The sequence below is a fragment of the Larimichthys crocea genome, chromosome XXI (assembly GCF_000972845.2).
Source record: "Larimichthys crocea isolate SSNF chromosome XXI, L_crocea_2.0, whole genome shotgun sequence".
NCBI classification, from domain to species: Eukaryota; Metazoa; Chordata; class Actinopteri; family Sciaenidae; genus Larimichthys; species Larimichthys crocea.
Genome location: NC_040031.1, coordinates 2,362,194 through 2,371,041, shown reverse-complemented (window position 1 = coordinate 2,371,041; position 8,848 = coordinate 2,362,194).

The following is an 8,848-nucleotide window of genomic DNA, read 5'->3' as shown; positions in this document are numbered from 1 at the left end:
GCCCTCTGAGGCAAATGTACTTTGTGACTTTGGGCTATACAAATAAAATTGATTTGATTTGATTTAGATGGGTACTTTTTATCAAGTCAGAGAGTGGTGTGTGCCAACCCGTTCTCATTCCCAATTCTGACGATTTGTCACGCCCCTTGACGTCTGATACCGACGTAAAAGGTACCCTTCCGCATCTGTATGAAACGCTCTGGGTTGTCAATTGACTCCAGTATAATCTGTTTGCGCTGGTAAGAGACGCTCAGAGCAGAGCTCCAGCTGTCCATTCACTCCAATAATAACCCGACCACAGCGATACATGACGCTGCAAGCTACAATCTGATTGGACAGCCGAGGACTCTCTGCCCGGAACTGTTTTTCTCACTATGTTAAGGATTTCTTTTATTGATATCATCAACGTTTCTCAGCACAAACACGCCAAAGTGTCACTGATAATTCAACAAAAAAATAGCTTCATGTTGTGGCCCTCAGTATGTTTTTTTTCTCCTTCTAGCCTGAGAAATAAACTTTTATTCGTATGTTTTGGATAGCGGAAAGGCCTACACTACCCAGAATGCTCGACCACCAACAATTTGCGAGCTACAATCTGATTGGACAACCGAGGACCCTCTGCCCGGAACTGTTTTTCTAACTATGTTAAAGATTTCTTTTAATGATATCATCAACGTTTCTCAGCACAAACACGCCAAAGTGTCACTGATAATTCAACAATAAGATAGCTTCATGTTGTGGCCCTCAGTATGTTTTTTTTTCTCTTTCTGGCCTGAAAAATAAACTTTTATTCGTATGTTTTGGATGGCGGAAACGCCTACACTACCCATAAGGCTCGACCACTGACGATTTGTCATGCCCCTTCACCTCTGATACGCAAAAGGTATCTTCCCAGGTCTGTATAAAACGGAGCACTAGCACGAGCAGAAGATGAAGATGAAGATGAAGATGGTGATGGTGATGGTGATGAAGATGGTGATGAAGATGAAGATGAAGATGAAGATGAAGATGGTGATGGTGATGGTGAAGAAGAAATTGATTCTAACGCAGGTATGTAAAAAAAAAGACTACTTTGAGAAAGTGAAAGTGTATGTTTTAGAAAGAGATTACCTTGATTCACTAGTCTCACAAAGTAACAGTTTAAGGCATTTAAAAATGGCTACCGTCAGTGTGCTCGATAGAGTAAGCTTACGACTGCACGTGGCTACTGTAGCATTAGCTCTTTAATCCACCGATGATGGATTTAATCGATTACAAACATTAAAGGAGTTGCACGTTGCTAATATTATATGCCCTGGCGCAAATAGCATCGCATGGTGTGTAATGTTAAAAAGCAGTTTTCTACTTCTGCTAGCTCTGTACAAACCCATAATGCTAACATTAATCGCTTACTTTGTTGAATGGAGCACAAACACTGAAAATCATTTGGATTGCTTTATTTATGTGTTTTATGTATTTCTTTGTGTCACTAAGTTCTATCAAAATCTCTTTCCTCTTTAGTTTGAAAAATGAGTGATTCAGAGGATTCAGAGTTATTTTTTTTAATATATATATTCAAGGTTTCATTCCATATATTCAGACTTCATTCAATATATTCAAGGTGCTCTTGAATTGGAGGAAGCGCTTCAGGGTGCCAACGAACTCCTTCAGGTATGGAGGTAACATTATTTTTTAAAAGTGATGTAGTTTAACACTACTTCAAGAGGGATCCTTGTTTGTTTTAAGCTGGATGTGATGCATGTTCTTGCAAACAAATTGAACAGTGTGGATTTTAGTCTAAACATACCTTATATGACAAGTGTGCCCTTTTTTATGATTATTTACAGATAGCAACAAGAGGCGACATAGAATTCGCAGGTCATCTTGGATGAGAAAAAACGCTTGGTGGCTGCTGTCGACGATTACAACAAGCTGGCTGAACCGTCAAAGCAAATATGTTCAGTGATGCTTCATCCAGACCGACGTATGGGCCCTGGCAGAACACAGTAAAGTAAGCTCTTCATTTAAAACATTTCAAATGTGTCCTGTTTAACCAATACCCAGTATCTGAGCAGTAAGTTGGAAGTTCTGATCTTGAATCATAATCTATGGTTTTCCCTTCTGATGTTGAACTGTAGCTGCTGCAGACCCTAAGACAAAAAAGAGGGTCTTTTAGAGGTGATGGCTGTGAGGCGCCTTTAAAGAGGAGGAGATGATCCTTTGCAGGGAAATGCACCGTCACTGGACAGCGCTGAACAGAACTCTGGAGTTGGGAACGATTGCTCCCAGACTGTAAGCAGTAAAGTTTCACTGTCTTTAAGCTATAACTAGCTTACTGGCTAACACTGCCCCCCCCCCTTTTTTTTCCAGTTTTTCAGACAAATCGCTGTATTTTACGGTTGGGAATGAGAACGGGTTCCGTGGCACGTGAATCAGAAAGAATGAGGTCTTAATTGTGCTGCCACATAAAAATCCCTCAAAACTGGTAGGGCCTCTTCTCCCTCCGCCCTCGCCAACTGAATATTTTGATATTTTATAGTTAAAATTAATTTTATCTTTTATTTTTAGTTTGTATAGTGTGTTAAAGATCTAGTGTGTAGGATTTTGTGCCATGTGGACTGTCCGTTTGCTGCGTTTGTCTCCCTGCTCTTGGCAACATGGCGGACCATTCGGTTAGGTAACAAAGACATGATTCTTTTTTCCAGTGATAAACAGTAATGAAAACATAGTATGAAATTTATGTACAATTTCTGCCATATTCTGTAACAGATGCCTCTAAATCTGATACACTGGACCTTTAAGTAATTAAGTATGACCAAACCAATTTAAACATTGACAATACAACTACAAAAAGATATATAACTATTAGATTATATAATCAAAAATGTGTTAAAAGGAATCAAAGTAAAAATAAGTTCACAACATTTGGAATATTACAGGTGTGGTGGTGGTGTGTATGAACATGTATGTCTGATAGACCCAGACAGTTCAGAGGGAGCACTGTTATACAGGGAGACCACCACTGGTTGACTCTTTCAGCCTGGTTGTACTGGGCAGTCTCCAGTGTGAAACAGGAGTCAGGTTCTGCACATTTCTCCACCAGGGGAAGCTGTTGTTACATCAGGCAGCTTTACTACATTTCACTCAGCATCCTCAATCCTTCATCCTCTGTGCTACAAACCATCAGCACATGTACAGTACAGGTGTGTTCACTTTCTGCCCAGTAAGAAAATCCAGACCCCAAAACTGGACCAGACAGCGGTTCCGCCTCAACACCCAGTTGAAGTCATATTCCACCAAAAAATCTGTGCCCGATCAACCACAGGTTTGTTGATTGAAATTGTTTAATTTTCATCATGGTACATACACACTGCACATACGTTTCCCTTTCTTTTATTCAGCTCTGTGTTGCCTATGCTTCCGCATCCATGTGCTCTTTACTGGTGATTTGAAATATTAAAAAAATAAATAAAAAAATAATAATATAGGTTTAAACAATTGTTTTTTTCTTTGTAAAAGTCAAAGTCCTCATTTTCACCTTCTTCTTGACCTTTTCTTTGTGAGTTGTAACTTTGATTCTGAAAAATCACTTTTGTCAAAAATGGCAATGATGGTCCTAAAATGTTTTTACACGTATAACTATGTGTTTGAATGCTTCTTTTAATAGTTATTTTTATTCTGAAATACTTTAATAACTTTTTCTGTAAAATTACAATCTTAAAGATATCAATACTGGAAATATGACATCTTATCTTTCTTGTAATACTATGATTTCTTCTTTGAAACCAACTTTATTTATTTTATAAAATGTTAATTTATTTTAAGTTTTTATTCACGAAAATTATAATCTGAAAATATCCTTTCCTGTAAAATGATTTAAACTATTCTCAGAAAGCTGACCCTCAAAACTATGACTTTTTTCATAACATTGCATTTCTCAAAATTCCAACTTGTGTCTCAAAATCTTGGATTGTTTTTGTGTCCCTTTCATCCAGCACCTACTTGAATTTGTCTTTCCACATCTGTTCAAAGATGGCGGTTGATCTCTGATCTGTGAATCACAAGTCTCTTGTTTATTCATCTTTGACCCCAGCCAAACTCCTTTGTTATTAAAGGCCACAACTGAGAGCTGAACAAACACACATTTGTGAAATAAAACAAGGACTCCCTCATTATAATATGATTTTATGTGATTAATATTGAATGAATATTTCTGTATTGTAGGTTTATAATGCCTGAGGATGTACATAAAAAGCAATACTAGAGGTTGCATCACCATCACTGTGTTTTTCCCTCTCGGTTAGAAACATCAGATTTTTCACTACAGTATAGTCCAGTGTATTTGTGTCCTGCCAGTGACACTGCTTTAGATGATGTACTGAATAAAGTGGAAAGATTTATGATGTAAATTCATCATGAAGGTCACAACAGGCTCGTCATGGAAACACCTAGAGTGTAAAGAGACACAGTTTGACTTGTTAATCTTCTGGGGTGAAGATGACTTCAAAGTTATTTTCACATGTCTATCAAACCTTCTTTCTCTTGGATCAACGTCACAACACTCCTGCTCTGTAAGTTGTTTTTCCACTTTTAATAATTTTCGGTTTTAAACCTTCTACAAACACACAAATAAACACCCCCCTCCACCTCCCCACCATTAAAACTGACCCACTCTAAACATTTCAGTCACAAGTTAAACCTTGACACAACTAACCTGAACTTGTCACCGCCAACTCACGTCAGCTCGTCTGCTGACAGCACGACACAGATTAAACCTGACTACATCTGAACATTAACATGAATTTTACAGATCAGAAAATGATTATTGATCAATCACCTCACAAACATCTTCTCCTAAACAACAAATGCAGGTTCATGTCTATTAAAGTAAAGAAAGAAACATCAGTCTGTGTGAACATGCTGCAGCTGCCACCGCTGCTGCCCATCTGTACACAACCACAAACAGCTGGAAACATTTCTGCTCCCTGGACTACAAAACCAACAGGTGAACTCCTGAGGAGGAGAACCAGTCGAGTTTGTTTGTTTCCATTCCTTGGCTCCCAGACGAACCACAACTCTCACTGTAACAAAACACAGTACGAACAGCCATCATAACAGGAAGTGGTCAGGTTGGGAGGGTCGGGCTCCAGTTCAGAGTGAGGTCTCCAGGCTGTGCAGGGGGCTCCCCGGACACGGCGGCAGCCCTGCTGAGTTGGGCGGGATCAGACCGGGTCTGGATGCGTTATGCAGAGGGACGATGCGGGCCATGGCGTTGTTGTTCTGGTTGGGGTGAGGACGGGAGAGGTGGCATATAGGGACAATCCACTCAGAGGCGGTGGGAGGACGAAGGAGTTGCGTTTGGTGGGGGGCGTCGTCCTCACCCTCCACCTCATCATCAGTGGGTATCTGCGTCTCCGAGTCCTCGATGCGGAACTCAGGGTGGGTCATGAAATTTGGATGGAACTGCGAGACTCGGGCGTCTCCAGACTTCGTAGGGAGCACGCTGTCTCTGAAGGCGTTCACAACACGAATCTGAAAGAAGAAGGAAAACAATCAGCTCAGGGTTTAATGGAGGAGGCAGAAGGATGTTAAGAACGTTCTGGGTTTTTCTATGTGGGATTTATTCTCAACTGTTTCCATTCTGACTCTGAATCATATATATCAGAGCAAAACGCAGATGCATCCTAAGATTTCCATACAAAAGTCTGTTTTTCAGAAAAATGAAAGACATTTGCCTCTGATTCCAACTAATAAACAGAAATGAGCCTCCTGGATGTTATGTAGTCAACTGCACGGAATCATCTACAGCAATAACAAACACTTATTCTTATATATTGTACTAGCAAGTAAACACTATAACAAAACAACTTAGAGATTTTGTCATGTCTGTGCTGTATATAAGCTGAAGTGTGAAAGTCCTATCACATATTCACATCAGAATATGAGCTTGGTAGCTAACTAATGCAATAATTATCTTACGCTGGCTCTCTCATTATGTCTATCTGTGGAACATACAGATACATACATATGTGAAGGCTATTAGTTTATCCAACAAACATTTTCAGTCGTAGTAGAATATAAATATCTTGGCATCTGGCTGGATCACAAAAGTTATGTTCAAATTTCATATTGACGAAAAGGGATAAAAGTGGATATTTGTTACAGAAGCAGAGTTAATTTCCGTGTGTGTCAGTAGAGGGATAACTGACAGCAGATAACTGCCTCTGCCTCCACATTCAGTATATCACTAGATTTATTAGCCGGTGGCAGTTATTATTCTTTCTCTCATTCTATCACATAAAAGGTGGGTCTCTAACAGTAAGATGTAAGACATTGGTTTATATTTATTTATAAAGCACTTCATAGAAAAATGATGAATCACCTCCTTTTAAACTGGCCACACTCTCATGATCTAGCTACCTCAAAGTCCTGCATGCAAAACATACACTCTGCCCTTAGTTTTTAGTGCACACACTTGTTTTACATTACACGCATTAAAAATATCTCACTCTTGAATGTTGTTTTGTTGTTTAAAGTGCAGCGACACAGATCACATTTGTACAGATTTGACTCACTGTCACAACATGCCACCTACACAATAATGTGAATCTGGTTTTCGGTGTTGGAGAGCAGTGACTGCAGGAACTGAGCTGCGTGTCCTGCAGGTCACTCCTCTGCTGGCTTTTTTTTTCTTTGGTTGACTCAACTCCTTCTATCACCAATTCTGTAGCTTGAGCACAAGCTGAATCGCAGCCCTACAGATGGAAACCAACCACTGTGTGCAGATGAACAGCCCGCTGTTTGGTCAGAGAGTAGATCCCTTGCAAATAGCTGCCAGTAGTTAATCCGGGGGAATACTTTTTTAACTCCCGTTTACTTCTTGTCTGGTCTCAGAAAGAACTATTGAAATGATTTATGTAAACTGGAATATTGTGCAAAGCTCCAGGAGGCTCATGCTGTCTGTTGTCTCGATACACGAGTTGTTTTGTCAGTGTCACCTTTTCCTGATACTTTAGGTTAAAATAACTCAGAATTGACACCGTTTAAAAGGTGAAACCAACCTGTGTCTGGATGCGGTTGAGGCCGCGGCACCAGAGCCACATGGCCCCTTTTCATCTCATCTCAGCATGGTCGATCTCATCCAGGTCCTTCATCTCCTCCAGCTCCTCCTCAGGGATCTCCTCCCGCTGTGTGCCGTGACCCGTCTGTCTTCAGAACTTCAGCCAGCTAGTGGGCACCACTGGACACCAGCTGAGAGAGAGACACAAATATTACTGTCAGACACAACGCAGCACTTCCTTTTCTCAGCACTCCTGTCGCCTGAAGATGTTATTGAGACCACCTGACAGACAGGTTTTATTTTTTTAATGATGTTCAATGCAGAGAGAAGCAAGTCGTATTATCCCCCGCCCGGTTAAAAGTAATTGACCTTGTTTGCATGTCATCCCTCCTCTTTCTCCCCTCATTTCCTGTCTACTATCTGCTATCAGTATAAAGAAGTGTCTCACCTGTCCCCACAGGAGGCTGCCGAGGCCCAGGAGAGTACACCACAGCCCTGCTCGATGGTCAGACTCACACAGCTGAACGGTTTACCACCAAACTGCACAATGATGATCTACAGGAGGAAGGAGAGACGACATCACACATCTTTTATCACTTTACACCGTTGACCCTGACCAGGTGTGATCATCGCCTCGCCTCTTACAGGTTACCTGTATGACGAAGTTCCCAGGACGATGGAGCAGAAGATGATGTTGTTGAAGACTCCCTCAAAGACGTTCCTCTCGCCGTGAATCGCTTGCGGCATTGAACTCATTGAATCTGCATCAGGACAAACGTGTTGAACACAATGGTGTAGTGCTCAGAGGGCGGGCGTGGGGGAGGGGCGTGTTCCTGCCACTGTCGATGTCAATAAGTTCTACCTGTGAGAGGGAGGGTCAGGTGTACAAATGAAGTCAATCTCTCCATGTTTTGCATCAAATTTCCAGTCATTCACACTTAAATGTTTAGATTTAAATGGAATATTAGGGAATAATCAATGATTAATAGTGCATTGTGACACCTAAGATTTTTTTTTTAGGGGAATCTGCATGTTTTGCCCCTTCATCTTTGCAGCAAAACTAGCTTCCCTTCATGAACAGCTTCATGCCAACACACACATACACACATACACATACAAAAAACTATGACGTCCACATGTTACACAGTTTCAGAACATGTCCAGCAAGAAAACACAAAACCACTGACTGTGAAGGACCAAACTGCCAATAAAAAGTAATGCACTCGATGTATTGCACTAAAAAATAGTATTAAAATAAACCTAAGCATTAATTCATTTATAAAGTGTGAATAAATTGTTTGAATGTTCTGTATCTTTGTATTATTATATCCTGTTTACTTGCACTTTCCCATTAATATTCCTTTATTTAGGAATGAATTTTCTAAGTCATTAATGTATCTCAGTTCAGTTTGCATTTCTCCTCCATTTGTTTGGCATGTATTGTGAATCTATGCACTCTGATGACACCTGACAAAAGGGACAAGTTGGCCCATAACACATTTTACAAACGTAAAGGAAAAACACAAATAAATAAATACATTCATAAATTCAAAAATAAATAAATTAATAATTAAATGGGAAATTAAAGGGGAAAGTAAATAATAGGGCATATTAAGGGCAAAGTTAAACCGAAGCACAATTAAAAACAGAAATATTAATTTATGTCACATTTTCTTAAAATAATAATGCCTCATTGTGGTGATACACCTAATGGCATGTTAATTTATTTATTGAGTTTTCTTTCTTATTGATCTATTTCTTTATTTTTTATAAGAAATGTATTATCATACAGGTTACACACTGTTTGAT